The 19,495-nt window shown below is 46.5% G+C and overlaps 1 long non-coding RNA gene across 1 annotated transcript; it reads left to right on the top strand.

The window, feature by feature from the left end:
- Positions 1-13,351: 13,351 nt before the first annotated feature.
- On the top strand, positions 13,352-18,875 carry LOC125442368. Its single transcript, XR_007245989.1, has 2 exons — positions 13,352-13,476; positions 18,308-18,875. It is a non-coding gene; the product is annotated as an uncharacterized LOC125442368 (long non-coding RNA).
- Positions 18,876-19,495: the final 620 nt, after the last annotated feature.

The raw sequence follows: 19,495 nt of genomic DNA, 5'->3' as shown, positions 1-19,495 counted from the left end.
AGAAGGTACTTAGAAACAGGAAATATGGACAAAATCAGAGTTTTTTTGCTAGTCTTATCAACATTTTTTTGATTTCCCCAAAATGCCAGAAATGTTTTGTTGAAGAGGAAGAAAAAGATGATTAAGAAGAAGAAGAGAAGGAGGAGGAGGAGGAGGAGGAGGAGGAGGAGTTAATAACCCACTTTTCTTTACCATAAGGAATCACAGAATCATAGGGTGATTCTGAACAGGCCAAATAGAATGGGTTCAGGCCCTTTTGAAAAGCATTCTTTTGGGGGAAATTCCTACAGAACTTGCTCCCAAAACACTTTTTACCCGTTCTGTTTGTCTGAACCTGGGTTGAATGAAAGTCTTTGTTCTCTCTATTTGTCTGAACCTGGGTTGAATGAAAGTCTTTGTTCTCTCTATTTGTCTGAACCTGGGTTGAATGAAAGTCTTTGTTCTCTCTATTTGTCTGAACCTGGGTTGAATGAAAGTCTTTGTTCTCTCTATTTGTCTGAACCTGGGTTGAATGAAAGTCTTTGTTCTCTCTATTTGTCTGAACCTGGGTTGAATGAAAGTCTTTGTTCTCTCTATTTGTCTGAACCTGGGTTGAATGAAAGTCTTTGTTCTCTCTATTTGTCTGAACCTGGGTTGAATGAAAAACTTTTTTTCTCTAACCCGGGTTGCAATGCTTTCTGCCAACCTGTGTGAACTTCAGCAAGCAGGAAAGATTTGGCTCCTACCCCCTTCCATCCACCAGTATGATAGATACCCCAGGTAGCTGCCATTAGAGTGGATTCTCTAATAGGCGGCTGCCAGTAAATGGGTGGGTAGGGATTTTTGGGGTGGGTATGTGTGTGTGGATTCTGGAGGGGTGGATTCTTGGGTGGGGGATTCCTGGGTGGAAGGATTCTTGGCTGGATGGTTTGCATGGAAACACAGCGTTTCCTGTGTAAACAGTGCTTCCTCCTGCTACCAGGATCCCAGACATCCCAGCTGGCCCCTGCACCCACTGTGCAAACGGTGGCACAGGCAATTGAAATGGGCTATATGAACCGTGTTGCCTGTGCAGAATCAGCTGTTGAGTTGGAAGAAACCATGAGGGCCATTAAGCCCAATCCACTGCCGTGCAGGAAGATACAGTCAGAGCACTCTGGACAGATCCTGCTGCAGAGATTCTCTGTGCTGCACGCCACTTGCTGAAGGTTTCCTCTGCTTGCAGCTCATCTGCCCACCATTTCCGTGTAAAAAGTGCATGGATAAAGTTAGGAGCAGCAGTGGCGTAGTGGTTAAGAGCAGTTGCATTCTAATTTGGAGGAACCGGGGTTGATTCCCCGCTCTGCCGCCTGAGCTGTGGAGGCTTATCTGGGGAATTCAGATTGGCCTGTACACTCCCACACACACCAGCTGGGTGATTTTGGGCTAGTTAGAGTCCTCCTCCTCTCCCTCCTCCTCTTCCTCCTCTCCTTCTCCTTCTCCTTCTCCTTCTCCCTCCTCCTCCTCCTCCTCCTTCTCCTCCTCCTCCTCCTCCTCCTCCTCCTCCTCCTCCTCCTCCTCCTCCTTCTCCTTCTCCTTCTCCTTCTCCTCCTCCTCCTCCTCCTCCTCTTCTCCTTCTCCTTCTCCTCTTCCTCCTCCTTCTCCTCCTCCTCCTCCTCCTCCTCCTCCTCCTCCTCCTCCTCCTCCTCCTCCTCCTTCTCCTCCTCCTTCTCCTTCTCCTTCTCCTTCTCCTTCTCCTTCTCCTCCTCCTCCTCCTCCTCCTCCTCCTCCTCCTCCTCTCCTCCTCCTCCTCCTCCTCCTTCTCCTTCTCCTTCTCCTCCTCCTCCCCCCTCCTCCTCCTCCCCTCCTCCTCCCTCCTCCTCCTCCTCCTCCTCTCCTTCTCCTTCTCCTTCTCCCTTCTCCTCCTCCTCCTCCTCCCCCCCCCTCTTCCTCCTCTTCCCCATCTCCTCCCTCCTCCTCCCTCCTTCTCCCCCTCCCTCCCCTCCTCCTCCTCCTCCTCCTCCCCCTTCTCCTCCTCCTTCTCCTCCTCCTCCTCCTCCTCCCCCTCCTCCCCCTCCCCCTCCCCCTCCTCTCCTCCTCCTCCTCCTCCTCCTCCTCCTTCTCCTTCTCCTTCTCCTCCTCCTCCTCCTCCTCCTCCTGGTTTTGCCAGGTGATTCAGTGCACGTGTTGTTTTCCCTTTTAAAATCTTCAATGATATGCCTAGGAAGTTGCGCAGATTCTGTGCATACTTCCGAATCTCATATATATTGAGACTGCGTAGCTTCCAAGGCGTATTATTAAAGATATTTTAAAAAATGATGATGTGTGCTGAGTTGTGCTGATTTGCCAGGCAGATGTGTGCTGATTTTCCAGGCAAAACATTATATATGTACTTTTTACAAGGAAATGGTGAATGGAAACCTCTGTGGGAAACATTCAGCAAATGGTGTGTGGCACAGAGAATCTCTACGGCAGCAGAAAATGGCTGGCACAAGTGGTGGAGAAACCAAAAGCGAGAGCTTTGAAATAGGGCAGGGAAAATTAAGACATTTCCTGAGCTCCGCATGGCAAACAGGAAACGTCTTAACCCCATCATGGGGAGAAAATTCGCTAGTTTAGCCTTGTCACAAAAAAGATGAGCAGAAATAAAATGCCTTGAAGATGTCTTGAAGGGAACAAACTGCGAAGTTCCTCCCCAACACACTTCTTTTAATGTCTTGAGGATGTTTTATTTGTGCTGTACAGAAAGGGCCCCAGTAAAACCACTGAAAAAAGGCAATTAAATCTTGAGGGCATATAGGCCCCTTCCGCACGGGCAAATAAATACAGGACGTTTTCCCACTTACCTTCTGCCCCGCGCTACTGTAGGCAAGTAGCGCGGGGTCCCCCGGCACTCCCCACTACAGGGACGGCGACAACACAGCCGCCCCGACGCTGCGGCGCCCCCTCAGTGTGCATCATTCCTGGCGCTCTTCCAAACGGCGCCGTTTGATGACTCCACGCAGAGTGCGGGGTCGTGGGGAAGTCCGGGCGCAAACCAGAAATGACACGTGCTGAGAGCAGCGCGCGGCATACTGGGGGGAGGGGGTCGTGGCAAGTGGGGAAACGCCCACAGGCTACCCAAAGTATAAAACCCATGCTGAAGGGAACTTTGCACGGATCTTGTTTTAACATGGATTGCAGCCAAGGCCGAGCAAACGGCTGCCCCAGGAAGCATGTTACTTGGCTGCGCTTCCCTTTTTCCAGTCCCTGCCTCTGCTGGATATCTGTGGAGGGCACAGGGATGGCTGCATGGCTGCGGAAGTCCACGCCTCCTGGCTTTGTAGCTATGCAGTGGAGGGAGGTGAGTGGGGAAAAAGCGCCTCTGTGCGAAGGTGCAACGGCAACCTGCATTGCCTTCGTGGGCTCTGTTCACTGCCTACATGGAGACATGTGAAAACCCCACGGGTTTTCCCCACGGGAAAGGCAACACGGGTTGCTTAACCCCGACTGCAACCTGCTGTACTTTACTCATGCAGAAAGGGCCAAAGATTCTACTTTGCTCATGCAGAAAGGGCCAAAGATTCTATTAAAGGGCCCTTCCGCACTGTAGGATTCGACCTTAGATCGACTTGGATCCAACCCGGGTGCTCCGCACAGCTGTACCGTTGGACTTGTGTCTGACTCGACTCACCCCCCTCTCACCGTTAAATTTTCGAGCTCGACTGGAAAGTTGAGTCGACTGGTGAACTCGGGTTGCACTCAAGCCGAAGCCGGCGGAGTGCGGAATCTCCCTCGCCTCGACTCTGCCAGCCAGCCAATCACAGCGCAGTATTTCGCCCATGCGCAGAATGGGAGACTTGTGGCGGCGGCGAGAAGCGCGCCTTTAAAAAACCCAGTAACAGCAGAGTTGAGCTCAGGTAACTCAGCAACCAATCGGGACGCAGCGCAGGGAGGTGGTCCCGCCCTCTGAACTCGGCTCCGGAGACACGAGTCAGCTGCTGTGCGGAGAACGGAGGAGTCGAGCTCAGGTAACGGATTTCCGCGGACACGAGTCGAACCTGAGTCGCCTTGTGTGTGCGGAGAGGGCCAAACTAAGCAGAGAATCCAAACAGGAAGGGAGATAGAAGAGCATGTAGTAAGAATTCAATGATACCATGATGTCCTCTATAGACGTTATGCTCAGATGTAATGGTATGGATCTGATCTTAGTTCTTCCAGCCTTATGAAACTTTCTGCAAATTCTGTGACTCTTCCATTGGAGGAAGAATGTTGGAGATGGTGGAGGGCTTCATACTGTCCTTGGTTAACTATTAAGATAGTGCCATGTCATGTTGGGGGAGGGATGTCCACATGGCTTGAGGGACCACTGAACATGGAAGAGCTCACATGTGGACATTACATCTCAATGCAGCCCTCAGCATTTGTCTCCACATCCTTTCCAAAAGAAGTTGATCACTCTAGAACAGGGGTCTGCAACCTGCGACTCTCCAGATGTTCATGAACTATAGTTCCCATCAGCCCTGCCACTTGGCCATGCTGGCAGGGGTTGATGGGAATTGTAGTCCATGAACATCTGGAGAGCCGCAGGTTGCAGACCCCTGCTCTAGAAGACACCAGAATATATCTTTCCAGCCCTGTCACCAAATTTTTGACCAAAGGAATATTCAGAGCAAACTTGGAGCTCTCTGATATATTGTTCTTTCTAGTTCTGGGTTTCGAATGCCAGCATTGTGCAGTGGTTATAAGAGGTGGACTCTAATCTGGAGAACCAGGTTTTATTCCCCACTCCTCCACATGAGCGGAAGACTCTTATCTGGTGAACAGGATTTGTCTGAATAATTGAAAAAGTACACCCCGCTTAGCAAGTCTCAATATACCAAAGTGCTAACATTTAATGATGCGAAAATGTGAAAAATATTACAACAAAATATGGAAATATGAAAATATCATATTCACACACCACAGTCACACCCACAAGTTTTCATGCAATTAATACCTCTCTTACAGCAATAAATATAACATATAGGTAACACGAGATGTTTTGTCCAGTTCTCCTGGAATCTCCAGGAATCTCCAGGAATCCCCTGGAGATCTTTCCAAAGTTGCCTGAAATCTTCAATTCTTGTCCCAGTGTCCTCAATTGAGAGGTTGGCTGTATTATAGATTCAAAACAGTGATCAATAGTCTCCGGTCAATAATAATGTTCTCAAGTGAGCAGGCAATAACTGGAACAAGCAACGAAGAAGAGAAGAAGAAGAGTTTGGATTTATACCCCCCCTTTCTCTCCTGCAGGAGACTCAAAGGGGCTTACAATCTCCTTGCCCTTCCCCCCTCACAACAAACACCCTGTGATGTGTGTGGGGCTGAGAGAGCTCCGAGAAGCTGTGACTAGCCCAAGGTCACCCAGCTGGCGTGTGTGGGAGTGCACAGGCTAATCTGAATTCCCCAGATAAGCCTCCACAGCTCAGGCGGCAGAGCAGAGAATCAAACCCGGTTCCTCCAGATTAGATCCACGAGCTCTTAACCTCCTACGCCACTGCTGCTGAAGTTAAAGAGTCATTTCATCACTGGTTGTACTCTAACAGGTGGCTCATCAAGTACATTTGGCAGTAATTATTCCATTTGGCAATAATTATTCCATTCAAAGAAATTCCATATGTGCCCAAATTGGCATAAATACGAACGTGGTCTGTGGTTAGACTCCACGCTTTTGGGGGAACTTCACCCCTTCCTCAGACAGCCAGTTCAAATTGTCGATGAAGGAGATCTTTTGAGGAAGTTAATCCGAATGTATCTCCTTCTAACTTCATTATGGAACTTTAGAGCTTCCTCCCGAAATCTCCAGAGGTTTTCCGATCTGAATCCGGCAACTCTACCCCCATCCTCTGCCAGGAGGCGCTGGAAACCCTATGATCCAGTCAAAGATGATATTCTCTCACATAGGGAGCAGTTGTAAGAGCAGATAATAAGGTTCTAAGAGCAGATAATAAAGTTCTAAGAGCAGATAATAAGGTTCTTCTGAATAAATTGGGGGAAAAATAACCAAATTAAGCCAGGATTTTGGGATGAAGCCCGCATTACAGATATTTCAGGAAACAAAGGGGCTGCAATCATAGGTCCATTCTACACAGCACAAAAAAAGACTTTATGTGAGATGTCTTAAAAAGAGGTGACTTGATTCTTTTCATTCTGTACACTTGGCTGACTCGGCTGTCCAAGAATCCCAGTGTGAGAGAATTCTTGCCTCTCTCCCTGCCCTCTGAATTTTGGAACTGATGGCTCGGATCTGTTTCCGATCCCTGGAAAGCATGAACTTCTCCAACTTGGCTGACCTTCCCAACCGGGAAGAGAGAAGGTTGGTTGTCAGAAGACCATTAGACCATTTCCGCTCACAAACCACTAACTAACACTCCTTGACTATTATCAAGCTGTCAGCCGGATAAGGAAACACCTTCTGACGTTGGTAACACAACTTAATTAGAGATTGGGCAAGCAGAACAATCCTAACTGCTCCTGAGATGAATGAGCTGATTCATCTCCTACTGGGTGACAAGTGATCTTTGCTGTTCTAGGAAAAAACTCTCTTTCTCTGTGCAATCATTTGGTATGATGTCTATCACAAGGATGCTGTTGAGTGAGTGAAGAATGAGTTCACATCCAGGTAGGGATAGTGGCCCTTCAGGTGATACCTGGATATCCCTCAGAATTACAGCTCACCTCCAGACTATAGAGATCAGTTACCTTGTAGAAAATGGATGCTTTGAATGAAGCAAGCCTTTATTGGCATAGACAACAGTACAGCCATAATAAAAAACGGATTAAAAAGCATATACAATACAGGAAATAAATGTTAGGTCGAAGGAAATCTACTGGCGTTTGGTAATTTCCAGGAGAAAGTCTGCCACTATCATACAGAGAGAAGGATCAGGATTGTCCAACAAGTAGTGTAATCTAATTAAATCGGGGAGAGGGGTAAATGTAAAGGAGTAAGATTCACATACTTGGATCTGATTTCCTTGAATCTGACACAGTGTAGTAATTGGTGGGCCAGAGATTCAACTGAGCCGTCGTTACATGGGAACAATCTTTTAGCCTTTTCTTGCTTATTAAATCTGCCATGCAACAAGGCAGAAGGCATAACATTAAACCTGGCAAGCATTATGGCTGAACGGGGTTTATTAAGCAATACAGGTAGTGTGCCAAGTGGCCCCGTTCAAATGGGAGAGAAAAATACAGGGGGGGGGGGAACACGTTTTCTTGGCTGCGGTGATTAGGGTAGAGAACTCTCTATCCAATGCTTTGAATGGTGGACTCTATGGTATTTAACTCTGCTGTGGTCTCCGTCCTCCCCAGACTTCCTCCTGAAATCTCCAGAGGTTTTCTGATCTGAATCTGGCAACTATACCCCCATCCCCTGCCAGGGGGAGCCGTCAACCCTATGATCCAGTCAAAGATGATATTCCGAGCTCACAGAGGGAGCCGTTCTAAGAGCAGATAATAAAGTTCTTTTTCATAAATGGGGAAAAAATAGCTAAAATTAAGCCAGGATTTTGGTATGAAACCCGTATTACAGATATTTCAGAAAAAAAGGGGCTAGAATTTATTTATTTATTTATTGTTTGATTTGCTGTACTATAAGGGCTCTGGGCGGTGTACAAGATAAAACAATTAAAAATCGTAAATAGCAATTAAAACAGACGTATTTTAAGATTACACACAAGATTACACACAACAAAACCGGCAGAAGCCTAACATTGAATGGCAACCCGGCACAAACTCTAACCCCCTGGGAGGGGACCAGGCACGGTAGATAACAACCCAAATAAGATGGTATACATAGGGGTGGCGTGGGTGGCAATCAGCAACCGGCACCCCCAAAAGCCCTGTGGAACAACTTCGTTTTACGGTCCCGCAGGGCCCTGATAGCTGGAGGGAGAGCATTCCACCAGGCAGGGGCAGGGCGGTAAAGGTTCTGGCCCGGGTAGAGGCCACCTGCATCATTGAGGGGTGGAGGACCACCAGCCACAATGTTTGCACTGTTTGGGGGGGGGGCAGTTCTCGAAGGAAGTTTTCACTGGATGGGCTACTGAGAGAAAGAATTGCCTTTGCAACTTTCTTATCGAAATAAACTTTTCCTTTTTTTCAAACTCACAAACTGGGGTCTGGGCTCAGAATTATTTTACTTCTTAGAAGAAATTTTCTACACTCTGATCACATCATAGACCAATCAGCAATGTACGTTTGAGCTAATATTATTGAGCAGTTATTAAAAAGATGGGTGCCGGATGCTCGTGGGGTGGGGGGCAGGGTGCAAAATCAGTTCTTGCCCCGGGCTCCATTTTGTGTAGCTGCACCACTGTAGATCTCTTGCAGTATCCCTCCTCAATGTGGCTTTTGTCTACATGGGTCCCACAATCTCGGGTATAACCTTTGAAGGCATCAGGTAAGATGTAATGTACACATTATATAAGATTATATAAGATATAATGTACGCAAACCACTTGGAACGTCCAAAAGCACAATCGGAATGCTTTGCATTATAGCATAACACGAATTATAATGCAGGTGATTACATCATTATATTTTATAGCCATCATAGTTTACTTGTTAGGTACGATCCCTATAAAAGTTATACAAGCTAAGTGACTGGGATGACACTTCGTTGATTGAGATGCCTTCCTGGCTCCAGAACAAGGCTATATAAAATAGACGGCGATTGTATCTGGGCGACCAAGGCTATATAAAATAGAGGGCGATTGTATCTGGGTGACTGAGACGCACTCCTGTCAACATAACTGCTTTTAGATATATGCATTCTGCCTGTTAAATGTAACTACTCTGTTAACGGAACATTCTTTCCTTGATCTTCCTTTCACGGTTGCACACGCTTAGTAGATAAATAGGCTTATCCCTGACCTCTTCTGCTTGCTTGGGAAGCGGGATGTTTCCGTTGCTCTGCGGGGGCCTAGGGCCAGGTGGCTTTATCTCTATCTGTCACCAACCTCATTAAGTTACCGTTAGATTGGATTACGTTGGATTACCGTTCGTTGGATTCGTTAGTTAAGTTAAGTTACCGTTCGTTAGTTAGATTCCGTTCGTTAGATTCGTTAGGATTCATGCATTTATAAACTGCCCCATCCCCTAAGGGCTCTGGGTGGTGGACAACAAGAATTACAAACAATACAGCAATAACAATAACACTTAAAATCATTAACATCATTAAAATATATAAAATTACAGCGTTCTGTATGAACCATATGGCGTCCAGCATTAAATCTATCAGTAAAAAACCCCTCCTGGAGATGGGGAAGGTAGAGGGAGGAAGAGGGAGCACTCCTAGGCTCCGATGGAACTCTTTCTCACATTCTTTGGGAATATGGGAGGGGGGAATTGTTTCTGAATAAAGAGGGATGCAAAAGTCAGGTCTGGCTTCTTGCAAGCTGGGTGCTTTGTTACCTTTTCAATAAACACTACTGATCAACTATCCAGAGCCTGTTTATTGTTCCAAGGATCGGGACCTAACAGCTAAGTTCCATTAATTTTAACGAGAGATTTCAGGAAATGTCGAAACGTCTCATATAAACATCAGTATATGAGTTCAATGTTGCTTAATTTTGCCTGGGAGGTATTTCTAGGCAAGCTGGTTTGCATCTATTTTATTATTGATGACTTGTTAAAAAAAATACAGGCCTTGATCTGGATAGCCCTGAGCTAACCTGATCTTGTCATATTTCAGAAGCTAAGCAGAGTTTTTCCTGGTTAGGACTTGGATGGGAGACCGTCATGGAATACGGGGGTCATGGGGTGGAGGCAGCCAACGGCCCCACACATTGAATCAAATCAAATGTTTATTATGGTCCTAGACCCGTGGTGGCGAACCTTTGGCACTCCAGTTGTTATGGACTACAATTCCCAGCAGCCCCCTAGCACCATTACGGTCATAGACCAGCATCAGATAAAGCATAGAACATCAAGGATGAAAACAGTAAGCATAAATACTAAAAGGGATTTTTTAAAAGTAAAAGGGTGAACGATATTAAAAAAGACACTAGAATTGTTGACTTGAAAGCTACAGCTGTTAAGTCACTAAGCGCCCTTTGTTGCACAGACCATCCTGCGACGTAGCTTAAGTGCTGCTGCACAGAACCTGGCCACACTGTAAGTTATATCAGGATTGGGGTCTGTAAGCAACATGAAGATATAAAATTATTCTGCGTATCCTGGGAATCTATACAGCAGTAGCGAAATAAAGCTAATACGTGCATTTTTGTAAAATAGACAGAGAAGCACACATTGCATGATTTTTCTGTGCCCAGATCCACAGGGACATTTTCTCTCCTGATAAAGAGTCTTCCTTTATTGGCCTTCCAGGACAGCTGAAGGGACAGCCTGTCACCGAGCCACCATGAAAGGTCTTCGTTGTTTAGGCACTTCTAGATTAGTTAAGTACACCACAGAGGAGATAGAGTAAGAACATAAGAACAAGTCAGCCTGTCCTCGACATTTCCTGAAATCTCTCGTTAAAATTAATGGAACTTAGCTGTTAGGTCCCGATCCTTGGAACAATAAACAGGGCTCTGGATAGTTGATCCAGTAGTGTTTATTGAAAAGGCAATGTGCACCTAAAGCAGACCAAGAGTCCCATCTAGTCCAGCTCTCTGCTACTGCGCGAGTATTGGCTCCACCAGGTGCCTTTAGGGGCTCCTGTGCAGGATGGGAAGCACATGGCGGCTGTTGCTCCCGAGCTTACCTGGTCTGTTGAGGCATTTGTGCAATCTCAGATCAAAGAGGGATCAAGATTGGTAGCCATAGATCGACTTCCTCCTCCAGAAATCTGTCCAAGCCCCTTTAAAAGCTATCATCCAGGTTAGTGGCCATCACCACACCTCCTGTGGCAGCATATTCCAAAACACCAATTACACATTAAGTGAAGAAGTGTTTCCTTTTATTAGTCCTAAGTGCTTCCCCAAGCGTTTCAGCATTGGATGCCCCTGGTTCTAGTAGTATTGTGAGAAAGAGAGAAAAATTTCTCTCTGTCCAGCATTTCTACCCTGTATAATTTTATAGACTTCAATCATATCCCCCCTCAGTCGTCTCCTCTCCAAACTAAAGAGTCCCAAACGCTGCAGCCTCTCCTCATAGGGAAGGTTCTCCAGTCCCTCAATCATCCTCGTTGCCCTTCTCTGCACTTTTTCCTATCTCTTCAATATCCTTTTTGAGATGTGGCGACCAGAACTGAACACAGTACTCCAAGTGCGGTCGCACCACGGCTTTATTTAAGGACATGACGATCTTTGCAGTTTTATTCTCAGTTCCTTTCCTAATTATCCCCAGCATAGAGTTTGCCTTTTTCACAGCTGCCATGCATTGAGTTGACATTCCCATGGAACTATCAACTAAGACGCCCAAATCCCTTTCCTGGTCTGTGACTGATAGCACCGACCCCTGTAGCGTGTATGTGAAGTTTGCATTTTTTGCCCCTATGTGCATCACTGTACCCATTGGATTCACTGGCAATAAAAGTTGGCTAAACAGTTGGCGCCCTGTATCTACCCGCCACACTGCTTCATGCCTTCTTTGGCCTGGCAAACCACCTTGGAAGTCTTTTGTCTCGAAAACCCAACCAGGTTTCATCAGTCCACTGTGACTTGATGGCACACACGCACACTAAGAGAAACAACTTGCCCGCCTCTGCTCCTTCCTGCCAAAATATACAGATTTGACTGGTAAAGCCTTAAGTCTGAAGGTGAGATGTCAGAAGAGTTGATCCCTTGCTCAATGAAGATTCTCACGTGAAGACTCCCTCAAAATATGCCACAGGAGGTGGTGATGGCCACTCAACCTGGATAGCTTTAAAAGGCTTGGACAGATTTATGGAGGAGAAGTCGATCTATGGCTACCAATCTTGATCCCCTTGATCTGAGATTGAAAATGCCTTAACAGACTAGGTGATCGGGAGCAACAGCCTAAGAAGGCCATTGTTTCTCACATCCTGCACGTGAGCTTCTCCCAAAGGCACCTGGTGGGCCACTGGGTAGTAGCAGAGAGCTGGGACTAGATGGACTCTGGTCTGATCCAGCTGGCTTGTTCTTGCTGTTCTTATCTAACGGTGATGGTTGCTGCCCAAGGAACATTTCGTTTTAAAATCATGCAGCAAATTGAATCCCTACTGGTCAATCAGAAGCTCTGCTAGGTCCACCTGACCCCACCTGATTTCTAGAATAGGAATGCTAGGTTCCCCTCATCCCCCTGCCAATGGCAAGACCAGGTGCTCAGGAGCAGTAGCAGCAGAAGGCCATTGCTTTCACAGTGTTCTGTTGGTATTTTATACAACTGCATATGATGTCATAGTAATAGAAATAGAAGCAATTCAGTGCCTGAAATAAAAATAAAAATATATATATATTTTTAAAAAGTAATAGAAAAGGGACAGAATAAGCTTGGACAGATTTATGGAGGAGAAGTCGATCTCTGGCTACTCAATCTTGATCCTTCTTCTTGATCTGAAGTTACCCAAATGCCTTAGCAGACCAGGGTGCTTTCACCGAGGGAGCAGCAGCAGCTTGAAGAGCCATTGCTTTCACATCCTGCACGTGAGCTCCCAAAGGCACCTGGTGGGCCACTGCAAGTAGTAGCAGAGTGCTGGACTAAGATGGACTCTGGTCTGATCCAGCAGGCTAGTTCTTATGTTCTTATGTTCTTAAGCTGTTGGGAGGCAGGATCGTACAAGCACCCAGGAGTTGGAGATTTGGGATGCTTAGCCTGGGGCAGGCAAGTGACTCTCAGTGCGTCCAAGGCCATGGGAATCCATGCTCCAAAGCATCCTTTTTTTTTTCTCCAAGGGAACTGATTTCTGTAGTCTGGAGATGAGCTGTAATCCTGGGGGATTCCCACATCTCACCCCGGGGGATTCCCACATCATCCCTACTCTCAGAGGCGTAGCTGCAATGGGGACATCTGGGGTGGCTTGCCCCGGGTGCCGCCATTGCAGTCACATGTTGGGGGAGGTGCCAGGGGCCGGGGGCCGGGAGAGGGCCAAGGGCAGTTCATGCCCCTGGCACAGCTCCCCCTCCCTTCGTCACTGCCTATTCTAGAAACATTTGGTGGGCACCAGCAAACTGTGAGTGGGCACCACATTGGGAATCTCTGGCCTACAGTATCTATGATACTGTGGTAGCCTAGCTTTCAACAGTGCTGTAAACCACCATTGGGAACCTGAAGCCGAAAGATCAAAATATTTTAGATCGGTGAGGGGAAAAAAAAGAGATCAAAGTCTCACTGCATGTGATCCGCTTGCCACAAGGAACCTCGTGAGAACCTTTGGAGCATGACTTTGGCCAAGAATGCTGGGAGGGGTGCCAGTCTCCCAACGGATTGGAATAATTGGGCAATTAACTGCTCAATCTGATCCCACTCATGCCACACGGCCAGGAAGTGACTGTTTAGGATTCGTATAAAAAAGCTCGGGGAGGCCGACTGGGTTTCATTCGGCTCCATTCGAGTTCCTCTTGGCTCACCTCCGCTTTGCAAATTCAGGTAAGTCTCCACTTTACCTCTTCTGCAGATCAACCTGTATCCCTTGAGTATTTCCCCCTCCCTTTCCATAGTTCCCCAACGAGATCAGATATCATCTCTTGGCACGCTTCAGAAACTCTGCTGCAGCTTGTGCGGCTCTGGAGAACAGTTCCTGGCACGTTGGTGGAACGTGATGTCCTCAGAACCTCAGCAGGATAGCATCTAGGTTTATGCTGCTTGAGTTATAAAAATAATAATTATAATTGTTATTATTTGGATTTATTCCCCCGCCCTTTGGTCTCATGGTTGGTGGTTACAATAAAAGCCATGATAAAATCTCATACAATAAAAATATTTAAAACTCTTTAACCCCTGCCCTGACCACCCCCCAAAGAGGGACCAGTGTACAGGACACCTTGAGGCCCCCCATTCCAACCGAAGTGGAATCAACCAAACACCTGGGGGAAGAGGTTGGTCTTTGCCAGGCACTGGAATTCCAGGAGAGTAGGCACCTGGCGGGCCTCCAGTGGGTGGGCATTTCACAGTGTAGGGCCACTGTAGAGAAGACCAAAATTCTGGACACTGCAATTTAAGAATGATACTGACAAGCTGGGACGGGTCCAGAGGACGGCAACCAAAATGGTGAAAGGTCTGGAATCCGTGCTCTACGAGGGGAGACTTAGGGAGCTGGGGATGTTTAGTTTTGGTAAAGAGAAGGTTAAGAGGCAGAGGTGGGATCCAACCAGTTCTCACCACTTCTCTAGAAGTAGTTACTAATTTTTTTCTGAGTGCCGAGAAGGGGTTACTAAAGCAACCTCCCTGCCCAATAGGGACTGGAGGGGTGCTGCGTGTGCGGCAGTGCCACTGTTCGAATCTCACCACCATCTGAACCTGTTATGAAAATTTTTGGATCCCACCACTGTTAAGAGGTGACATGATAGCCATGTTCAGATATTTGAAGGGACGTCATGTTGGTGAGGGAGCAAGCCTGTTTTCTGCTGCCTCAGAGACTAGGACCAGGAGTCATGGGTTCAAGGTGAAGAAAAAGAGATTCCACCTAAACATCAGGAAAAACCTCCTGACAGTGAGGGCTGTTCAACAGCAGAATGCTGTAAGGAATTCCATAGAAGCAGAAATAAAAGGCTTTTTGGGTGTAAAAGACCATTTATTCAGACATCCTAGAAAGCTCACGTACTGCGCGGTGGCAGGAATAAAGATCTCCCGCCAAGAAGCACAGGTTATAACTCTGTCCATCCCATCCCCCTCCAGTTCCCATGGGAGCGAGGTCTCATCTCCTAAGAGATAAGGTCTCCGCGCCCGGAGAAGCTGGCTCCTCAGCCGGGCTGTAGGAGTATGAGTCAAGGCCAGGCGGCTGGACCAGCTCATCAACACCATTGAATCCTTTACAAATGCACTACCTCAGAGTGTGGTGGAGTCTCCTTCTTTGGAGGTTTTTAAAGAGAAGCCTTCTGTCAGGAGTGCTTTGATTGTGTGTTCCTGCATTGCAGGGGGTTGGACTTGATGGCCCTTGGGGTCTCTTCCAACTCTATGATTCTATGCTCCCACCCTTCTCACTTCTTAAGGCGTCTGGACACCCAAACGGGCCTCCCTCTGATTTCAGGGCCTGAGCAGGAATTTAGGGTTGGATGCGCTCCCTCAAATTACCTGCAGGGCCAAAGCCCGATTGACAAAAGATGACATTCGAATAACTCACCTGCCTGAATTCCTTCATATTTTGCAAAGGTGAAGCTTCTATTGGTCGACCAGCATGTGATTTCCCTTCATCATGCTCCTTGCTGGAGCTGGTTGTGCATCATCTTGAACGCATGGCCAATAAGGGTTCCATCTATGGGTTAGGAAATTCCTAGAGATTTGGACAAGGAACCTGGCAAGGGCAGGGTTAGGGTTAGGGACCTTAATGAGGTATGATGCCAAAGCAGCCATTTTCCCCAAGGGAATTGATCTCTGTAGTCTGGAAATCAATTATAGTTCTGAGAGAGACAGGTCCCCCTGGAGGTTGGCAACTTGGATGCCCAGACAGACATTTTCAGTTGATATTCACAGAGTACTTAGATTTGCCAGGTCTCCACCCTAGGCCCTATGCCTTGATATAGAGGGCAGGAGTTACTAGATCCAGGTTGGGAAAGTCCGGAAGATTTGGGAATGGATCCTGGGAAGGATGGAGACCTCAGTGGATTATAATGCCATAGAGTCCACCCTCCAGAATATCCATTTTCTCCATGGGAACAGATCTCTATAGTCTGGAGATAAGCTGTAATTCTGGAGGATCCCCTAATCCCACTTGGAGGTTAGCATTCCCAAGACTACTAGAGTCCCAAGGAAAATACTTCATGTATAAATACTTTTTAATACACATTAAACACATCCAGCCTGTGCTGCGTCAGCTGCATTGGCTCCCAGTAGAGTTCCGGATCATCTTCAAGGTGTTGGTGTTGACCTTTAAGGCCTTACGCGGCCTGGGACCATTGTATCTTCGAGACCGCATCACCCCATATGTCCCTGTACGGCCTCTTTGATCAGTTGAGGCCAACCTACTTGTGGTCCCTGGCCCCTCGGTGATGCGGCTGGCTTCCACACGGGCCAGGGCCTTCACGGGTTCTGGCTCCACAATAGCCTGGTGGAACAGCTCTTCCTCCAACTTCGTCCTGGGCCCTCGCAAGGGACCCAGGTGAGTTCCTGCAGGGGCCTGTAAGACGGAGCTGTTCCTTGGCTGGCCTTTGGAGGAACCGGCGGCTGATGGTGCCTCCCCCTTTCATGGTCCCTCTGCCTCATGGTCTCCCTCTTCACATCTGGGACCTGCCATTCCTCCCTCCTTGGGGAGAGGGATTTCCCAAATACGGAGCAGCTGGATGCCATTTATATTTATTATTGTATTTTTATTGTATTATATTTATTATTGTATTTTTATTGTATTTTATTGTATTGTATTTATAAGATTTAGCTTTTATTGTTTTATAGCAGCTTTTAAAGATTTTGCCATTTTATTATGTTTATTGTTGTACACCGCCCGGAGCCCCTCGGGGATAGGGCGGTATAAAAATCTAATAAATAAATAATATATATATATATACGTCATATATAAATACTTATATATATAAATACTTTAAATAACTAAACAGAGTTCCATAGAGACTGTAAAGGCCAGAGCTGTTCATGAACTTTGGAGGTACCAGCCGTTGATGGTGCCCCCCCCCCTCCCATGGCCGTACATCTGCGCCTGTCATCTTGGGATTTGCTGCTCTTCCCTCCCATAAGAGGGTTTGAAATTGGGATTGCGGATGCCATCTTATACATTAATTTATCTATTATAGTCAGTTTCTATTTTACCGCTGCTTTTAAAAGTTTTAGTTGTTTTTAACTGTACCTGATGGTCATTATGTTGTGCACCGCCCAGAGCCCCTAGGGGATGGGGCGGTCTAGAAGTCTGAAAATAAATAAATAAATAAAATAAAGCAACAACAACATCCCTGACAGATGCCTTTCCATTTGTCTGAAAATAGTGTGGAACCCCCCCCCCCATTCCCCCGGTGATGTTGTCAAACTGGTCTTAACCTTTAGACGTTTCTCTGGCTGCTTGCCCAAGATCTTCCCTCTTGTCAAAATCCACTCTTGTCTTCTGGGGAAACAATGAATGACTTTTTGCCCTCTTCTATCTGACACTGTTCAGCTATTTGAAGTATGTGGTGCAGCCAAAGTGGTGCAGACTCTTACCTGGTGAAACAGGTTTGTTTCCACACTCCCACATTTCCACTGGGTGACCTTGGGATAATCACAGTTCTCCCAGAACTCTCTCAGCCCCGCTAGCCTCACAAGGTATCTGTTGTGGGGAGAGGAAGGGAAGTCGATCATAAGCCGCTTTGAGACTCCTTACGGTTGAGCAAAGTGGGGTATAAATCCATCCATCCATCCATCCATCCATCCATCCATCCATCCATCCATCCATCCATCCATCCATCCATCCATCCATCCATCCATCCATCCATCCATCCATCCATCCATCCATCCATCCATCCATCCATCCATCCATCCATCCATCCATCCATCCATCCATCCATCCATCCATCCACTCATCCATCCACCCCCCCTCCTCCTCCTCCTCCTCCTCCTCCTCCTCCTCCTCCTCCTCCTCCCCCACCACCTGAGTGGAGAAGCAAGTTTGAGTCCCCACTCCTCCACATTCAGCCTGCTGGATGACCACGGGTCACTCAGATCAGAGTCCACTACTCCTAACCACTAAACCACACTGTCTCTCAGAGATTATACCCTGAAAATTTTGGTGGTCTCTAAGGTCCTACTGGGCTTGAATCTAGATGTTTTACTGAAAACCAACATGGCTGCCCTCTGAAACTTGTTTACATATAATATTTTAAATGTTTTTAATGTTGACATGTTTTAATGTGTGATGTTTGCTCCTTGGGAAATGGCATAGATATGTTTTAAATAGTATCATCTATCTATCTATCTATCTATCTATCTATCTATCTATCTATCTATCTATCTATCTATCTATCTATCTATCTATCTATCTATCTATCTATCTATCTATCTATCTATCTATCTATCTATCTATCTATCTATCTATCATTTATCTATCTATCTATCTATCTATCTATCTATCTATCTATCTATCTATCTATCTATCTATCTATCTATCTATCTATCTATCTATCTATCTATCTATCTATCTATCTATCTATCTATCTATCTATCTTTCTGTCTGTCTGTCTGTCTGTCTGTCTGTCTGTCTGTCTGTCTGTCTGTCTGTCTGTCTGTCTGTCTGAAAATGAAACATTTGAACCTATAAAAATATTGCATTATTTTATTCCAACAGGTTTTCCTACCCAGTTTTCAAAAACATGTCTCAGTGTAAGCAATCATGCAAAGCACCCCCTACCGTCGAACCCTGCTGCTCACCCAAGTGCCCTCCAAAGACTGCTGTGAAGTGTCCCCCCAAAACCGTTGAATGCTGCCCTCCAAAGACCGTGGAGAAATGTCCCCCCAAGTCCAAACAGCCTCCCAGGGGGTGTTGTTAACCCTCCCACCAGTGGCCGGAAATGAAAAACCAGTCTTACATGTATAGCACGAGACATCTTGGTAACATTCCATGTTGCTTTGCTTTGGGAAGCCGCTGAGGGTTTTCTTTCCTGCGTCATTCCTGATACCATCTGCTCTGATGCCGCTTGTTCCCAAGGACCACATCCTTAGATGTCCCAGATGCCATCTGGTGGAACCACATTCTGTTGGCTGGCTAAGTTCTTGCTTGGAACATCATCCTTGGCAAGGGAGGACTATTCTACAGGTGTTGCAGAAAGCTCTGTGTTGGATGTGGGGAATCGTCTGCTGTTGCCAACAACTCTCATGCGTGGGTGTGCCGCAATAAAATTATTCACTACCTCGCACCGACGGGACTTGTTTGTGATTTCTTTGTCTTCTTCTTAACCTGTTTAAAAACAAACCAGTGGGATTCATGCTGGGTTCAGATGCAGCTGGGCACACACAGAAATGAAAAGGGGAAGGTCTGAGCATGGTCCCACTGCATAAAATGAGAACCATGGTAGTATCAATGGGTTGATTAAAGATTTCTGGCACTCCATCTATTTTTGTGCTGGTCCTTGATCATAACAACCCACCCACCCACCCACCCACCCATTCATTCATTCATTCATTCATTCATTCATTCATTCATTCATTCATTCATTCATTCATTCATTCATTCATTCATTCATTCATTCATTCATTCATTCATTCAACATGGTGTAGTGGTTAAGAACGATGGACTCTGGTTTGGTGAACTGGATTTGTTTCCCTGTTCCAACGTATGAAGCCTGCTGGGTGACCTTGGGCCAGTCATAGTTCTCTCAGAACTCTCTCAGCTTCACAAGGTGCCTGTTGAGGGAAGGTAAAAGGAATGGACTGTAGGCTGCTTTGAGACTCCTTATGGTTGAGAAAAGCAGGGGATAAATCCAAACTCTTATTTTCCTCACTCCACATGAAGCCTGCTGGGTGATCTTGGACATCC

Source organism: Sphaerodactylus townsendi, linkage group LG01 (genome assembly GCF_021028975.2).
Source record: "Sphaerodactylus townsendi isolate TG3544 linkage group LG01, MPM_Stown_v2.3, whole genome shotgun sequence".
Lineage (NCBI taxonomy): Eukaryota > Metazoa > Chordata > Lepidosauria > Squamata > Sphaerodactylidae > Sphaerodactylus > Sphaerodactylus townsendi.
The sequence above is the reverse complement of the archived record's forward strand: the minus strand, read 5'-3'. Positions and strand labels throughout refer to the sequence as shown.